At 40.6% G+C, this 19018-nt stretch overlaps 1 protein-coding gene across 4 annotated transcripts in view; it reads left to right on the forward strand.

The window, feature by feature from the left end:
• Positions 1-3337: 3337 nt before the first annotated feature.
• PASD1 (PAS domain containing repressor 1) overlaps positions 3338-19018 on the forward strand; it is a 104875-nt gene continuing 89194 nt past the window's right edge. For 3 of the 4 annotated variants that reach the window (XM_058712905.1, XM_058712907.1, XM_058712908.1), the window contains exons 1-2: positions 3338-3447; positions 7818-7964. The gene's annotated coding sequence lies outside the window, so the exon portion shown is untranslated. Of the gene's footprint in view, positions 3448-7817; positions 7965-9806; positions 10189-19018 lie in introns of those variants that run through there. The other variant, XM_058712906.1, reaches the window with a different exon arrangement.

Below are 19018 nucleotides of genomic sequence, written 5' to 3' on the forward strand. Positions count from 1 at the left end.
TCCTGGCATGGCTTAGATGCATTCTCTGCTATAGATTCCCTACCAAGGCTATCTCAGTCAAGGTGTTAGCTGGGGCTACAGTCTAATATAAAGGCTCAACTGAGGAAATATCCTCTTCCAAGATCACTCACATGGTAGGGACCAAAATTCCATTCCTTCCAGATTGTTTGAGTGAAGCCTGAGTTCCTCATAACCTGTTGACTAGATGCATCTCTTGGTTACTTGCCATCTCACAACATGGTAGTAAGTACAATGGCGAGAGATAGTACCAATGAAAAAGAGAAAAAGAGAGAGAGAGAGAGAAAAGAGCTAGCAAGATGAAATTCACAAATCACAGGTTTTTAAAAAAAGTTTTTAATGTCTACTTATTTTTGAGAGAGAGAGAGAGACAGAGACAGAGACAGAGTGTGAGTGTGGGAGGAGCAGAGAGGGAGAGACAGAATCCTAAGCAGGCTCCAGGCTCTGAGCTGTCAGCACAGAGCTCCAGGCAGGGCTGGATCCCACAAACCAGGAGATCATGACCTGAGCCAAAGTTGGACACTTAACTGATGACTGAGCAACCCAGGTGCCCCAAGTCACAGTCTTTTGTAATCTAATCATGTGTCTTCCCATAACTTCTGCCATATACTATTGGATATAAAGAAGTTCCTAGGCCCAGCCCATACTCAAAGGGGAGAAGATTACATAAAATCATGAATACCAGGAAGTGAGGAGCATCAAAAGTCATGTCAGAAGTTGTCTACCACTTCCTCTACCTGCAAGAGGCTCTGATTCGCCTACAGGATCTGCAGGGTGGTTCAGACCAAGGTCAAACCCAGGCCCAGCATGTGAATGGGAGCAAGTCAAAGGAGAAGATAATATGCTCAAAAGATCTACAACATCCAGGAAGATTAGCAGCCAGAGAAAAGGAGGCAGATACCACTGGCAGAAGATTGAATTAATCACCCTCTTCTGGGCACATTCTTATCATAAGTCCATACAAAGCCCTGCTTATAGTTTTATTTATTTATCTATTTCATGTATTCGTGCATCCATTCATTCTTTCCTTTTTTAAATAACAGATTTATCATTAATATAATTCACATACCACAAGCTCACCCATTTAAAGCACATAATTCAATGGTTTTAATATACTCACAGAGTTGCATAACCATCACTATAATCTAAGTTTAGAACATTTTCATCACTCAAAAAAGAAATTCCATACCCATTATCAACCAGGTACCATCTCCCCCTACCTGTAGCACTAAATAATCATTAATTTACTTTTTTTCTCTGTGGCTTTGCCTCTTCTAGATATTCATATAAATAGAATCATACAGTATTTATCCTTTTGTGTCTGGCTTATTTCACTTAGCATAATGTTGTCAAAGTTCATTCAGGTTGTAGGATGAATCAGTACTTTATTTTTATGGCTAAATAATATTACATTATATGGATATACAATAACTTTGTTTATTCATCAGCTGATGGGCATTTAGATTGTTTCCACCTTTTTAGCTATTATGAATAATGCTGCTATGAACATGTGTATAAGTTAAAATTTTATATGTATGTGTATGCATACACATATACATACACAAATACCTACATACAAACATATATACAAAAGCAAAATAGCCAGGTCACTGTGTAGACTTAATTTAACTGAGTAGTGCTGGACTGTTCTCCAAATGGCTGGCCCCGTCTATGCTACCACAGCAAAGCATGAAGATTCCTGTAATACCTCAGTTCTGTCAACACTTGGTAATCTATAGCTTCCTAATTTTTCCAGGCCAACAGGTGTAAGCTGATATCACATAGATGTTTTAATTTGCATTAATTAATGACTTGGAGCATTTCATATGCTTGCTTTTTGGGTTTCATTTTTAATAAATGTTTTGTTCATTTATCCTTTGCCCATTTTTCTATTAGGCTTTGTATCTTTTTTGTGATACTTTTAAAATATTAATTTTTGTTGGCTTTAGATATTGCACTTTTTTTCTCCCATCTCACCATCTGTCTTTAATTTTATCGATGGTGCCTTTCATTAAACAGAAATCTTTAATTTGAATGTAATCAAATGTATTAATTTTCACTTGACATCTTTAGGTTTAGAGAAAACAAAGATTTTCTTCTATAAGAAATTCTTCCCTACTCCAAGATAAAAAAACATTTTTGTAATTTCCTTTTTGATGTTATTATTGTTTCCTTTCATAATGATTCCTGAAACCATTGGGAATCTACCTCCATACAGATTGTTAGATGGGAACCTAGTTTGATTTTTCTTCCAGCACCAGCCACCAAATCATTTATCCTTTCCTATAATCTGTGGCATCACTTTTTATCATATTCTATGATCCCATATACACCCAAGACTCCCTCTGAACTCTATTTTGTTCCATGGTCTACTAAACTTTTTTTTTATGGTCTACTTAAATTTAATAGTATCTCTAGTACAAATTTAGCTTGACTTTGTATGCATTAACCTTGGTCATTTTCTTCAGTGCTAGGAAAGTAATAACTCTCCTCAAAACAAAAAAAGAAAAAGCCAAGCTTGCAAGACAAATCTGAGAAGTGGCTCACCTGTTGGATTTGGTATAGGTGATAATTAGCTACACCATGAAGAGCATTGACTTCATTGTTCCATTAAGTGCCAAGGGCTCATTGCAAGTTGAAAGCTCAGTTCGGTTTCCAACAGTCTCCTTACTTTTCTTCATTCTATTTTTTAAAGTTTATTTATTTATTTTTGAGAGAGAGAGAGAGAGTGAGCAGAGAGAGAGGAAGAGAGAGGATCCCAAGCAGGCCCCACACTGTCAACACAGAGCCTGATGTGGGGCTTGAACTCACAAACCATAAGATCATGACCTGAGCTGAAATCAAGAGTCGGATGCTCAACAAAGTGAGCCACCCAGGAGCCCACTTTTCTTCATTCTAAAAAGTTTGTGGCAATTCCTTGTCCCATGAGACAGCCAGGAACTTATGCCATAAATTGCTGTAAATCGAAAACTTTGATGTACTTGTAACGAATCCAATAGGCAGCAGACTTCTCAAATAGCTTAATTAAATGATGCTTATTGTTAATTTACCCTAGTATCCTGTTAACTATCCACAGAGATTTCTATTATCCAATATCAGTAGTGAAAATGAGGTACAATTTACTCAAAAGACATGGGGTTGGAATATATAATTACCTCCAGGTTGTATTCAAATACAGTATTAACATTTATTCATAATGTAATTATTTCTTATATCCTCTAGTTAGCCACTGACCAGTTAGCCATTATGGCTAGTTATCAACTGTGTTTTATAGTGATTTTTCTGTCACGTTTAAAATAATCATAAGGATGTACACATATTTTGCTCAAATATTTGCTCTCCAGCCATGAAGCCCATCCTTGGTTTGAGCTAACTGTGGCATGTGATTGTGTGCAACCATGGTACAAGGAGCTGTTTGTGGCCAAGCAGGTTGGTACATTGCCTTTGCATGGTTTCTCATAATTATCAATTTCCTCTCCTTCCTCTCCCTTTCATTTCTGACATAGACACCAGCTCTCACACCTAGATTCTTCTTTTCTTACATCAAATTTTTAATTGATATATAATTTACATATCTCAAAAATTTGCTCTTTAGAAGAGTACAAGTCAATGGTTTATCAGTGTATTCACAAGATTGTACAAACATCACACAACCTGGAATTATGTAATTCCAGAACATTTCATCACCCCCCCCCAAAGAAACCCTATCCCCTTTAGTAGGCATTGCCCCCATTCTCCCTCCCCCCACCTCCTGGAACCACTAATCTGCTTTCTGTCTCTCTGGATTTGCCTATTCTGGATATTTCATTCTAAATGGAATCTTTTTTATTATGGTTAAACACATGTAACATAAAACTTTCTATCTTAACCATTTCAAAGTATACAGTTCAATAATATTAAGTACATTCACATTGCTGTGTAACAAATCTCCAGAATTCTTTTCATCTTGCAAAACTGAAATTCTGTCCCCATAGAGGATGACTTTCTTTTTAAATTTTTTTTAATGTTTATTTATTTTTGAGGGGGGAGTGGGGAAGGGCAGAGAGAGAGGGAAACAGAGAATCTGAAACATGCCCCAGGCTCTGAGCTGTCAGCACAGAGCCCGATGAAGGGCTCAAACTCAGGAACAGTGAAATCATGACCTGAGCTGAAGTCGACGTCTAACCAACTGAGCCACCCAGGCACCCCTAGATGATGACTTTCCATTTCCTCTTTCCTCTAGCTCCTGGCATTCTATTCTACTTTCTGTCTCTATGAATCTGACAACTCTAGGTACTCATATAGGTGGAATCATACAGCATATGTCTCTTAGTGACCAGATTATTGCATTTAGCAAAATGTTTTCAAGCTTCATCCCTACTGTAATCATCAGTCGATACTCCACTCATTTTTATGGCTGAATAATATTCCACTGTATGGATAGACTATATTTTGTTCATCCAGCCACCATTTAATTGACAGTTGGGTTATTTCCACTTTTTGGCTATTATGAAGAATGCCAAATAGGCATTCCTGTATAATTTTTGATGTGGACATATATTTTCAATTCTTCTGGGGACACACCTAGGAGTGAAATTGCTGAGTCCTGTGGTAACTCTATGTTTAACCTTTAAGGAACTGCCAGACTGTTTTCCAATGTGGCTGTACTACTCTGCCTTCTCACCAGCAGTGTATGAGGGTTCCAATTCCTTCACATCCTCAATACTACTTATTATCTGTCATTTTGATAGCCATATTAGTGAGTTTCAGCAAGAATTCCCAACATACTGCCTACCCTCATCATTTCTCGTCTGACCTGAGGCAGAGGGAGCCAGATGAGAGGGGACTGTAGCTATTCCTAGGGTATACTGAGAAGAAGGCCAGTGATTGGATTGATTTTGAAAAAAAAAAAAAGGACTATTTGTTTTCTATATTTTTTAACCCAAATTCATTCTGAACCTTCAGTTTTGGGTTGATCAAAATAATCAGGTGACTAGACTGCTTGAATAAACAATGTATGGTGGGCTGGGTGGAGCCAGCTCACCCCGAGTTTGAATCCTGGTTCTGTCTCTCTGGACTAGTTATTTCACTTTTCTGGGTCTGTTTGTGTCTTCTGTAAAATGAGGTACAATCACAATCAGATGAAATGTATGTAAAAGAATCTACACACTTCTGGTGCAGAATAGGTACACAGTAAATCTTCATTTATTTGTTCTTTGATTCTTAGGAACGTGTTTTTAAAATCAATTTTTACTAAAATATCCTTTGACTTCAGCCCTTGGGCATTCCTTGTTGAGGTATGCTGGCTTTTCATGACAGATATCATAGAGAAAGTGAACACTCAGGTGGCTTTTCTGGGAAGGTCATTTGATTGATTTTTTTAAAGGAAGGATATTAAAGCCCTACACATTTCAGTGTTTTTGAAGCTTCATAGTCTGAGACAAGCTGCGTATCTTAAGTTATTACTGTTGTCATGGCAAGTAGTGTTTGCTTTCCATAGCAACTGAAGCTACAGATAATTATACAAATGCTGGGAAAACAATGGCCAGAGAACAAAACCATGTCTTGCTCATAGTCTTTGGGTAAAGATGTTTTCTAGTATAAAAGCAACTTAAGGTTCTGTGCTGTGGGGGCCAAGGGCAGGCTGCCCAAAATGTACTACAACGGTATACTGATTATTTTGAATTGGAGCTACTTGTGAAGCAACTGGTGCAAAGACACTCACACACTCCTCTGTCCCCCTGAAAGCAGGAAACACATTTCTCATATGAAAAATACCGTCCCTGTACTAGGAAGTAAGAAGACATCTTTACCAGACATAGGGACTTTTTGTGGGTGCAAAATACATGTGGGCATGATACAGTGGGTACAGCCAGGCTTTCTTGCCTGGGCACAACTGATCTCTTGCTCTAAGATTCTGGACAATCCTTCCCAAAGGAAGGATTCCTTCCCAAGGAAGCCACTGGGCTTCATTGTCCTTCATTAGAAAATGAGGGGCTTGGACCAAACCATCGATAAGGATGCACTTGGCTATGCCAGCATCACTAAGGCAAAACCCTCAGCAAGTTCCATATTGCTACCCTACTCCCATCCTTGTGAGAGACCCTTAGGGGTTCGCTCACAGTCTGTAGGTTGGAGAGCATAGGTAATTTCAGTGTTCCAAACTTACTCCTGCTAAGTTGAGAATAGAAGCATAAAGGAATAGGCATTTAGGCCCTCTGGGAATGTATTTTAACAATTGGTTTTTCTTTTTAGTTAATTATCTCCCAGAAAAAAAAATGTATATTTTTTTCTGGGTTTCAATGCCAGACCATGTCTCTTCCACAGTTTGTTACATTAAAATTTTTAGTAAAAGCTATAGCAAGGTTCTAATTGTTGTGCAGTGAGGAGAGAAGAGCAGCCATTATGATCGGGGGGGTATTAGAGGCCTTGAGAATGGAAGCAGGTTTTCCTCAACAGCCAATAAGTGCTTGTGGCATGGAGCAGACAGCATTCCCACTGCGGGAATGGTGTGGCATGAACTTTTTTAGAGATAATGTTGGCTGCTGGGTGGAGAACAGTTTGGAGGGGACAAGACTGAGAGTAGGAAGGACTCGAGTGAGGAGTGCAGGCCAGGACTGATGGGGATGTGGACTAAAAGGGTGGAACCTTGCAGAATTCACTGATTGTTTTTTGTTTTTTTTTTAAGTAGGCTTCATGTCCAGCACAGAGACCAATGTGAGGCTTGAACTCACAACACTCAGATCAAGACCTGAGCTGAGATCAAGAGTCAGTCGCTTAACTGACTGAGCCACCCAGGTGTCCCTCACTGATTGTTTTTATTTTTTATTTTATTTTATTTTTAAAAATTTTTTTTTCAACGTTTTTTATTTATTTTTGGGACAGAGAGAGACAGAGCATGAACGGGGGAGGGGCAGAGAGAGAGGGAGACACAGAATCGGAAACAGGCTCCAGGCTCCGAGCCATCAGCCCAGAGCCTGACGCGGGGCTCGAACTCACGGACCGTGAGATCGTGACCTGGCTGAAGTCGGACGCTTAACCGACTGCGCCACCCAGGCGCCCCTGTTTTTATTTTTTTTAATTCAAGATGGATTAAAATAGCACTGCTTAAATTCCCTTCATGTATTTATCATTGAGTTTTCCCACAAGTAAAACAGATCATACCTCATTAAAGTATACCACAATATATTAGTATCATACCAGGAAAAATGGGGGACTTTTTTTTTTTTTTTTAACATTTATTTATTTTTGAGACAGAGAGAGACAGAGCATGAGCGGGGGAGGGGCAGAGAGAGAGGGAGACACAGAACCGGAAGCAGGCTCCAGGCTCTGGGCCATCAGCCCAGAGCCCGACGCGGGGCTCGAACTCACGGACGGTGAGATCGTGACCTGAGCTGAAGTCGGACGCTTAACCGACTGAGCCACCCAGGTGCCCCCAAGGGGGGACTTTTAATGGAAACTGAAATCACACATTGATCCATGTATTTCAGATGTAGTGAAATATTAGATTTTTGCAAAATGGTATCTGACTGAACTGGGGATGATCAAAGGTGTGGGTGTTCTTATAAGCCAGGAGTGGCTTGATGTCGATTTTGTGCGAGTGTGTTCTCTTTTCCCTCAAGAGATGTAAAAATGGGATAACTTATCTTTGAGTATGAAGCAAACAACCAGCAGTTTGAAGCCCACATAGAGATAAAACCTTACATCATTTGTTTTTTTGTTTTGTTTTGTTTTTGTCATCCAAGAAATTCCTTTGGAAATTTCCATGGAATTTTGGGGGCTTGCTGTAGAGACTACTCATAGCTGTCCTTTCTTTGCAGAGGAATGCCTAGTCTCTGATACCGGCAGGTCCCCTGTGAGAAAAACCAAAGGTAAAGCAAAACCAGAAGAAGCTCAGGTAGAAGTCTCCCAAATCCTGCATGCTGTGTTCCGAAGGGATGGACATCTGGAAGCCCTGCCCGCCTTTGGTGAGTATTTTATTGTTCTTCCTGATGGTAATTATAGTCCCACTGGCCAGGGCCTTCTTCTTGCCTGGCTCTGTGCCGGGCAAGTTGCATGCATCATCCCATCAAATCCTCCCTCCTATATAAGCAGGTACTATTTATTACTGGTCCCATTGGTGAGAGGACACGGTGGCTTCAGAGAAGTTAATTACATTCTCCAAGACTAGCCATGATTTATACTTAAGCCCAAACTCTTCCTGCTTTGCTCTGCTGCTGCTAATCTTTCTGCTTTTGGGGGCGAGTCATGGTTTGTTTCTGAGGAAGATTGGTTGATCATTATTAGGATGAATGCTTTTAATAATCCCTCTGTTTTGAATGTTGTCTTTGACAACTCAATACTAATTGTATAATCAAAGTTAATTAATGCTGATGATATGCTCTACAAATGACAAGTAATACATACCTACATGCTGTCCTTACCCCCTTGCATGTAATCTGGCACTAAAAGAATTGACAGTCGGAAGATGGGACCTGGCTCTTCTGCCCCGATGCAACATTGTGCTTTAGGATTTAGGGAATTGTTATGTAAATACCTACCTTACTAAACAACTTTCTGTTTTACCATTTCCTGGTTATTTCAGATGTCATGCCGAGGTGAAGCTTTTAAGCTTCATAATTAGAGTTTGTGGTGCCTGAAGGCTGTACTGTAGCTACAGATCCAAATGGTTTATTTAAAATGCACTTTGGGAAGACTCATGATGTTTTAAAATGAGTCCCTCTTGAAAATGAGTTTAGGAGCTTCTTTCTAAACTCCGTAAAAGTTTAGGATTTTAACTTTTTTTTTTTTTTAATGGAAGTATAGTGGACACACGATGCTATGTTAGTTTCAGGGGTACTAGAATTTTAACTTTAATTTTATAATGGGGAAAGAATATATCCAAAGACTCCCCTCATAGTGATGCACTGCCCCCATTTATTGAGATATGATTGACAAATTTAAAAAAGACATATTTGAAGTGTATAACATGCTGTTTTGATATATTTTTACATCATACATATACATATTTTATGCAATGATTGAGTAGTCAGTTTAGAAATCCAAAACGTTGCATTGGAGAGGGAAAGTTCTGGAGCCCTTTCTGTGGCATGTCCTTCTTGTTTTGAGGGACAAAGTTTGTCACTATTATGAAAAAAAGTTTAATATTAATGATGTGACATTAATATTTACTTTGTTCATCCCATACTGTATGCTGGATTAGAACTAAAGTTGGTTTTTAATCTTTCAACTCATTGAAGGTCTTTTTAACTTGTCATAAAATTGGCCAGCTTGAGAAAACAACATGTCATGTTAAATCTACTCCTTTCTCAATTCTGTGATGAGTGGCTGAGGGAAGTGGTGGAATTGCCTTCTCTGAGAATCTTTAAAACAGACTTGAGAAGTCCAATTGCATGGCGCAGGGCAACCCTGCAAAGCCCTGGTGGATGTCTCTGTGGGAAAGGCTGGCCAGGAGGGCAGACTGGGAAGTATGAAAGAAAGCTGTCTTGCAGTTGGGATCATTGTCATGCTTAAAAAGATGACAAGTCAAGGAGAACAGCCTACAGTTGTCCTCCCCTTCACCTCTGGGGCTCCAAGCACCACTGAAGCTGCCGCTGTTGAGTGGCATTGACCCGTCAGGACTTCATGCTCAGCTTGATACTCAACTTGCTCCTCAACCATGGATGAAATTTTGGTTCCCCTCAGGATATAAGGGCCCTTTTGATTAGCAGGGCATCTGAGCTTCTTTAGCTCCACTATGGAGCCCAGATTGGACCCAAAAGACCCCCATCTCTGGGCTCCACAGACCTCAGCTGGTGCTGCTCGGCCAGTGCCCTATGCTGAAGCGGAACCTTGGCGGTCGGAAGCCAGGAGCCGAGCGGAAGGAGCTTCCTGCATCCCAGTTCCGGGGGCGTTCTACGCAACCCCAATAGCTTAGGTCAAGGCGGAAATGCACCTTGCCCCTTTTTCCGCGCTAGGTACCCTGGGAGCATAGCCGGTTTAGGTGTTTCATCATCTGAGGAATCTGAGGCTGCTCTTCGTTGACCAACCCTCACGGCTTTCCGTGAGGACTGGAGGCCAAGGAGGAGCTTCCAGGCTCTCATCTGGCCCCTGCCAGCTCCTCAGCGCCCTGGGCCCCAGGCACTGGCTCCTCAAAGCGGACGCTGCTGAGAGGGAAGAAGGTGAACGCAGGCTGGTGAGGGCTTCTGTGAGGTAACAGGCCTTGGGTGGCGCGCTGCCATTTTCTTATCACTGCGGGCTCGCTGCCATTTTCTTATCACTGCGGGCTCGCTGCCATTTTCTCATCACTGCGGGCTCGCTGTCATTTTCTCATCACCGCGGGCTGTCTGCCATTTTCTCATCACCGCGGGCTCAGAAAGATGTCTTCTAGAACACCCTGGGAGGGATGCCTGGTTGGGAGGATGGTTGGGTGCACAGGTGGTTTGCTGGTGTTTTGAAGCCTCCATAGGGATACCATCGCAGGTAGCACTGCAGGAGGCACTCTTTGACTCTTCTTTGGAAAATTCTAGAAAGTACCCAGTATCAGCCTAAACCTCAGAAACAGATTTGTGAGGAAAGCGAGCGAGTAACAAAGCCAGAGGCTGTCCAAGGCACATTAGCACAATTGAGGGGAGAAGGAAAGCAAGAGATTTACCTGGCTTTAGTAGGCTGAGCAGCTGGTGAACTGTGACACTGCAGACTTTTCCAAGTTTGAAGGCCATGTTGCAATAGTGGATTTTTAAAGGATCCACTTGAGGTATCATTTGGTTTTATGTTTAAAAGATAAGGCGTTTGCATTAGGACTCATCTCTGAGCCCATCCAGACTGAGCATAGAACTCTCAGCTACTCCAGAAAATCCATCGTTTAAGATGGAGTAATGCCAACGTAAAAGCTGAACCCCCTGTATGAATCTAAAAAGCTGTAGTATGTATAACTGAAGCCTAGATAAATATAAACAAATGCCCCTACAGCAATAAGTAAATAGGACCCCTCAAAGTAAATAAACAGGAACAAATTAAACAAAGTGAACAATTCAGGTTGAGGAGAAGCTTTTATGGTTGGCAGAACAACATGTGTTAAAATAGTTTTCTTGTGTTTAAATTGATGTTTATGAAACTGTTCTTTCTTTGACAAATATAGCCAAATTGGGTGTGAGAGGGAAGGTAACTCTGGCAGTTTTGAATAATTTTTCTATCAATAAAAGGAAGAATAGCATGTTCTGCATTGCATTAGGGGTGGAGGCTGCTGTAGCTTTTAAGTCTCCTATGAATTAAGGAAACAGAATTTTTATTTAATAACCAACCAGATGAACTAAGTGTATTGCTAGAGAAACTCAATGAATTATTTTATCAGTGGTCCCAAATTTTACTTTGTGACCGACACTTACTACCTTCATTCTATAAAGTCAAATTTTGCTTGTAAATAGTGGCACCGTTTATAACTCTGAAAGTAAAGCTACCATGAAGCCATGTGATAGGGGTTTGAAAATAGAAATATCCAAAAGAAAAAAAGTGGCCATGAGATGTGATCAATTCTTAAATCAATTCTTTATATCAAATTCTAAAACATGAATGTGTAAATACCGTTGCACGTGAGAAGCACAGTTAACGCACCAAGTGACTCAGAGGTTTTGAGCAAACTAGAAGCTAGTATTTTTAAGATTTCAAGGAATTTTGCTCTTTCCCAGGTGGAAACAAAACGTGAAAGATAAGAGAATAGATAGCTGTAAATCTGGCAAGGCCAGGAGAAAGAAACAAGGAAAAAAAGGACAGGGCAAGGTCTGTGTGGTTCCTGCTGTTCCTCTGGGGGGTGTAGTCGTCAGTAGATTACTATTTTCTCTGACCCCACACATGAAGAATGAATCTTAAAGCAAGAATAATGTTAATTATACTAATTAAGGGAATTTTGAATTATTATTTTTTGACTTATTTTTTTAAAGAAATAAGAGGATCAATTTTTTATATAGTGACTAACCCCTCAGAGAAGTATGTTTTTTCCCTTTCTAATTTAAAATGGCAGATGAGGAGCCCTGGAGTTCTCATTACTTGATACTGGGAAAACAGTGTGAGCAAGCAGGCCAGTGAATCATCCATGGCTCTGGCTTGGTTGGCTGAGGTCATTACATTTGTAATGGATTAAAATGCAGATAGCTCTTTATTTATATAGCTCAGTGGCTTGAAGTGTGGTTTGCTGTGACAGGGGACCTTGGGTGACAGGTGAGGCCATTACAGATGGTGGTGTTTGCAGGGAGGAACACTTGGGTTTTCTCATGTTGACTGGTTATTTTACTACTAAATGGTTCTCTTTTGGGTCCTTACCTTGTGAATGTTGTTATTTATATCAGGAAAATATATTTTTAAGCAGTTCTGAGAAAGGTTTTCATGTATGGTGTATCTCCATAGGTAAATAAAATAGTACGGTAATAAATTTCTCCTTGTTCTTCATAATGGAATGAACTCCTGTTTTGATCCTATGTATTCTCTCCTATTTTGAGGTTAGTTGCTTGACTCTGAATATCAGGGCAGAGGGTGATTCTCAGGCTGAAAGCCCATCCCAGGCGATGACAGAACTTCTTAACAGAGTCCTTCTCTTACCCAGAGCTGCACCTGTACAAGGGAAAAAAAATGTAATTTCTGGAGGAATCATAAATTCCTCCTGTTTTATAAAATTAAGCAATTAATTCTGCAGTCAAATAGGTAGCCAATTTATTTTACTCACTCCAAAAGGTTTTCACAATGATCACATTCAGAAACAAATACTGCCAACTGAAGTGCTTGCTCTAAAAAATAAAATAGTCCAGTTGTGTCTGAAGTACATAGCTTTGTTTTGCTTATTTCTCTGCATGTTCCAAAAGAAAGGGGAGCATTGAGGTGTGACTACACCAAGGCATCGAAAGGTGATTTTTTACATTAAACTCCAGGGAATAGCTGGAAAGCATTTGACTCATGACTTTGAATGTATGTGGACCAAAATGGCCAGATTGGAGAGGTTTGGACTCAGTGATGAGAAGGCCTGGGTACCCCTGCCCCAACATCAGTCATTGCACAGAGAAATCTATGCCTCTGAGCATGAGGAGCATGGCCTGGCACTTTTGGGGAGGGGAGAGAATTGGACCCTTCTATCTGCCAGGAGCAGGTATAGGATCTCCTTCCCCTCCCCCAACCAAGCCAGGACCATTGTGTGCAAATTGGTTTTCAAATCAATTCACAGGTATCCAGATTCTTGAATGATTAGAATGAATTGGACAAAAATGCTCCTACTCCTCTTAAATTAACTGAAAGCTGTTTAGGTTAATGTAATTATGTTGTGGGGAAAGCATTTGGTTAATGGTGGTAAAACAAAAAAAATTGTGATAAAAGTATAGCTTAACTCTTCTGGTTTTAGCCTCAATTAAAATGTCATTCAACATGCTCACATTCTTGGAACTGGGAACTGGTGAAAAGCTGATGGAGTAAGACACAGGTACTGCTTTCAGAGATCCCACAGGCTAGTGGGGAGATTATATCACAAAGTGCTTGTATTATGCTTGAATATGTGACAGCATCCTTGGAACAAGAGAGGAGGGAGTGACTGACTTCCCCTGGGGGGCCAGTTGGACCTTAGCACATCTTTCTCAAAGAAGAGGATTTAGATTAGGCTTTGAAGGATGAATTCCATCTCCTTAGAAAGAAAAGCAGAGGGAAGGGCATAGATGAACAAAATCAAGGAGGACTGAAGAAGCATGGTATTTTCCAAAGCAGGAGGTAGGCCAAGTGAGGGTGGTTGTCCTGAAGCCATAGAAGGAGGGTTGGGGAACCACAATCAGGTGGGTCAGTTTGAAGAGTTGTCTTTCATTTCTTGGACAGTAGGGAGCAATGACAGGATTTTAACAAAGAGTATGATTCTAGATACTGTGGGGTGACCTGATCAGGTGGAGGCTGATGGTGCAGGTGGCAAAATAATTCACTCAAGGCAGAACAAAGGAGATAGCAGTTTAGTGAATACAGTGCAAGGGGGCAACCGACAGGACAGCAAAGGAGAGATTATGTGCCAGGAGGCAGTGGTGGGGGTCATAGTGAAGGTGGGGAGGTGAGGAGGTATGAGAAAGTATGGAGTTTTCCTTTTTTGGTACTTGTGCCTGGTTGTAAGTAGCCCATTAGTCAGCTAGGGCTTATGGGTATTTTGAGGTGGGTTACCTGATGGGCCTGTTTGCATTCAGCCTAGTGGTCACTGAGGGCCCTTTTACCTTATTCCAGTTTCCATTGTTCAAGCCTGTTGCCTAAAAGTGACCTCTACAGATAGTACATCTGATTCAGAGATAGACCATCGGGACTTTCTGTGATGGATTGGATTTGGGTGAGGGTTATGCAGAGCAGGCTGCTAAGAATGACTACACAGCTTTCTGTCTTGTATGACTAGTTCCACTTACTGAGATGGGGAGTGCCGAAGCATGAGTAGTTTGGGCAAATTTAGAACCTGAGTGTGAGGTATTATTGGTGGAACATCTAGGAAGCAAGCATCCAGGGTCAGAGCTCAAGGGAACCGTCTGGGCTGGAAATAAAGACCCAGAGTCATGGAGGTTTCCCTTTGGCAGAGGCTTCTGTGGACTATTGGCACCTCTTTATGGCTCTGGTGTGGGGAATTGAGGCATGCCTTCCCACTCCAGCCATAAAAAGCTGCTCTGTCCCCTGTCATGCCCATGTAACTTATGCTGGATCTGAATGTTGATAAGAGCAAGCTATGTGTGACAAAGGTTCCCACTGGGTTTTCAAGGTGATGATCCCAGAACATCAGTCCCTTGAAAGACAAGAGTTAAATAGTTCTCAGGTTTTTTTAATAGGTATGTAAACTGCCTTTGAAGTAGGCCTCCCAGTTCACACTCTGCAGAGAAACTACCTTTTCCCTTTGTCCTTTATCAAGAGTGTAAGATCTCTATAAGGCTTTTCCCAAACACTGCATCAACATTAAATTGACTTACAAATGTTGTTTATGAGGAATAGAATATTGTTCTTATTATTTGTGGAGTATGTGTCCTGACTTGAGTTTAGCTAATGTCACACTAGGGAAGGATGCTTTGGAGGTTGATGAGTTTTTCTTCTGATTCTATTTCTCACAATTAAGCACACTGTTTAAGTAACAGGTTGTTCTTTGATTATAGAGTGTTCATGGCCACTAATAAATGTACCTCTGGGTACATAATAAGTTGTACCTCTGGAAGGACAGGGAGCTAAGGGTCAGCCTTTTATATGCTAATACCTGAGATCAAAGCACACTAGATATTACTCAAATCAAACTAATATTTAGCTTTGGAAATTAAAGCATAAATTCATGAATTTGATTAGTGTTCTCTCTGCATTGATATTTAACCATAATATATGTATGCACACAGTCTTCCAAGATTTTTTCTTTTTTGGCGATGTTCATTTTACTTGCTGCAGTATTTCTTGAATTCATGAACGCTATTGCTTTTCAGGAGAAAGCCATCCAAGAGGTATTGTACTCTCAGTGTATCTTTACGCTACTTGTATCCTTGTTTAAGTGAACTTTAACTTTCAAGGTTAAGGCGAACCTTATCATTTGGAGCACTCACCAAATACATGGGTGTACAGTGCAACTTAGACCTTTCATGGAACTTTCCCTCCTTTATGGTATCTGATCTTCCTGAAAGGACCTTATGGGGTCAGGAATTCAGGGCTTAGCACCATTTCACAGGTGATCAGAGAGGCCATATGACTTGCTTAAGGTCACATGGCTAGCACAGAACTGGGACTAGGTCCCAAGCATTCTGACTTCAAAAATACCATTGATTTCCACTAGTTTTGCAACCTCCCCTAGTCAAGCCATTGGATTAATAATTTTTAAAGTGTGAATTAAAGCAAGTATTTTTTTTAGCTTGCTAGCCTCTAACTTAAGGTATCCCATTTAGGAGAATGAACTTGTAAGTCAGCTGTTTACTCATAGGAAGCAATAAGTGTCTCCCTTAATATAGGTGAAAAGTTGTGGAAGCTTCACTGTCCTCCTCAGGATGTGTGAAACCTACTTTGAAACATTCATGGGTACTCTGCAGATAAGACTTCATAAAGGCTGCTTACTGTTTGCCTTTTCTAGTATGAGCTCCATTTGCATTGATCTCAAGAAACCTAGGTGTGAGCTGTGCTGTATGGTGTGGACCACACAGTGCTTAGAAATGAGAAAGCTTATTATTTATTTATTTATTTATTTATTTATTTATTTATTTATTTAAAATATATGACATTTATTGTCAAATTGGTTTCCATACAACACCCAGTGCTCATCCCAAAAGATGCCCTCTTCAATACCCATCACCCACCCTCCCCTCCCTCCCACCCCCCCACAGCCCTCAGTTTGTTCTCAGGAAATGAGAAAGCTTTAAAGTAACAAGCAGGACTTTGGGACGTTTGCACTAACCGATTACACTTTGAGGTGAAATTCACAAACAAAGTCAATCAATGTGAAAAATCTGGAAATTCAGTGAAAGCTGTTTCATCTTTCTCTATATTCCATAACAAACAAGTTGGAACCTTTGGTAGGAAGTTCCAACATATGTGATCACAGAAAGCATTTGAAGTATATCAAACAGATAGGCTTTTGTAGTTTTCAGTAAGGGCATTTGCAGAGCCTCACTTTAATGTGGCTGTGTCTTAACCATCAGCATTAAGAAAAGGAACTGGGCGGGAGTGGGGGCTGGGAGTGGGGTGGGCAGGAGGGGCCTTTGGCATTGGTGAAGCCAAGAGTCAGGAACAATTAGGGATATCACTTAAGTGAGTAGGTCTGCAATCTTTCATTCGGGAAATGGAGGGTTTCTTTGGCCCCTCTTCTAATTTGAGAACCGTGTGGCTAACAAATTGGGAAACTTTTTACCAAAATGGTGTGTGTGTGTGTGTGTATAATATACATATTTACATATGTATATTATATATACTTTATATATTTATATAAATATATATTTGATCATTCATGTGATATTGGCACATAATTCATATATTGATCTTAAATTATTTTTGTTGCATGTGGGTTTTCATTCATGGAAATGGCCCCCTTAAAAAATTATTCAACAGATTCTTGGAGACAACTTCCCTACTTTTTTTGATAAGGCAGTCTAAGGTCTATGGAAAAGTGGAATAAGGTTGAGGAGAACTGGAGGTTAGGTTGGGAAATACCTTAAGATAAGGGGGTTAAAATAAGTTAGGAGAAACCATCTAACTTCTAAAGAGCTTGTTCCTTAGTTGGAAAATAGGGGTCAGTTAGACTTGCCTTGGGAACAAACTGTATTTACAGAGTTCTCACAGTTACATAAAAAAGATTGGGAAGAAATCATACAAAGTGACAATATTTGTCCCGGGGTGGTAGAATTGTGTTTGCATAGTTTCTCTGTTCCATTTTGTAAATTTAACACTCTTAAAAATAAGAGAAATAAACTGAATTTCTTTTTAAAAAGGAAATCTCAGAAGGAACAAGAAGGCTGGCTCTTTCTCAGCATTCTAATGGGAAATGATTATAGTGTTCTACAAAGCTAGCGAAGGGGCTACATGTGACGAAAGGTTTTGGGTGTCTTTTGGAAGGATTATAGGGAAGGACTTTGCTGGCCCTTCCGGATCCCATAGCTCCTTTCTGATGTGAAGGTGGCCTGGGGAACTTTGTCTTGAGTGGTGAACACCCAGCATGCAGCCAGGAGCACTAGCAGTGGGCACTCCGTTACAGAGCACCTTTTGGGTCTGGGGCTAACAATTGTCCTGCCTCTTATTCGGTAAGCTGTGGGGCTTGTGGGCTGCCAGCTGCCTTGGCTTTACCAAAAGGAGGTGGTTCATTCATTCTTTTACTGTGGATTGTCAGCTGAATAAAGCAGCCTACCACAGCCTCTGGAACAAAAGCTCTCCATTAGGATTACGCTGCCAGGTTGTAGAATGGCCTTTTCAACACTGTATAGCCTCACATAGGGGCTGTGCTCAGCTAACCACCTTTATGCAAATCCATTTTCTTTGTCCAAAGGCCCCCCCCACCACCACCACCATGACAGAGGCCAGCTAAGCCTTTCTGGGCAGATAGGCTTTGTGCAGGGCTGGGTGGGAGATCTCCCAGGTTAGGTGCTCCTAGGAAAAAAAGCTAATTGAAATGGTTTTGTAAATGCCATTGCTAATAAATTGACCACTGGCAAAAACTTCTTATGATTAAGATATTGACAAAGAACAAATTATTCCTCAAGTGGAACAGAATAAAGTGGCATAGAGTTTGGCAGTGCTGAAATTGTTGTTCTTTGACGTTATGCAAAATATATTACGTCTTTATCTCTTGTTTCTAGTTCTCTTCATTCCTTTTCTGATCCTGGCCTTCCTTGTTTTTGTCTGGAGTAAAGAAGGTGCTGCTTACTCCCTCCATCTTTCTAGTTGAATATTTTTGAGATTTTATCTTCTCCTTAAATCACTTCCTTAGGGCACTCCAATGATCAGTCAGATTTTAAATACTCTCTCCGGACATGTCTTGTAGAATTGTGGACTCTCCCAAGCTGGAAGAGATCTCTAAGTCATCTGTCCAAATATCTCTCATGTCTGTGTGGTCAAATTGATCATTCTTGTCAAAAAGAGGTGGGTTTTCTTGCATGTTTCATTGATGCCTAAACCTGCAAGAGAACCTGGTGAATTTTCTCTCTAGACTCTTCTCTAACCCAGTTTCCCTTTAGTAAAAGACAACTCTGACCTTGTGACCTTCAACCACTCCAACCTGCACTGCCCCCTGGCAGATATGATAGATAGTATCACATCTTCCTCTTAGCTTACCCTTTGTCCCTTCTCTTATTAGTCTGCCTCTGCTAAAGCATGTCTGAAATCCACCCTTTTGCAACTTTCTTCTCTTCCTTCCACAACTGCCTTCTAAACTCCAGCCTTTCCTCAGTCTGCCTGCTTGAGTCCCCTGCATCATCTCACTTAGAGTTGGTTTGATCTTGGTAGTCACTTTCTCAGAAATTTGCAGTAGTGTCCAGCTATCTTACAAATTAAATAAAAATGTTATTGTCTTCAGGTAGACAACCCAGCCTGTCTGACCACA

This window comes from Neofelis nebulosa, chromosome X (assembly GCF_028018385.1).
Source record: "Neofelis nebulosa isolate mNeoNeb1 chromosome X, mNeoNeb1.pri, whole genome shotgun sequence".
Classification (NCBI taxonomy): Eukaryota; Metazoa; Chordata; class Mammalia; order Carnivora; family Felidae; genus Neofelis; species Neofelis nebulosa.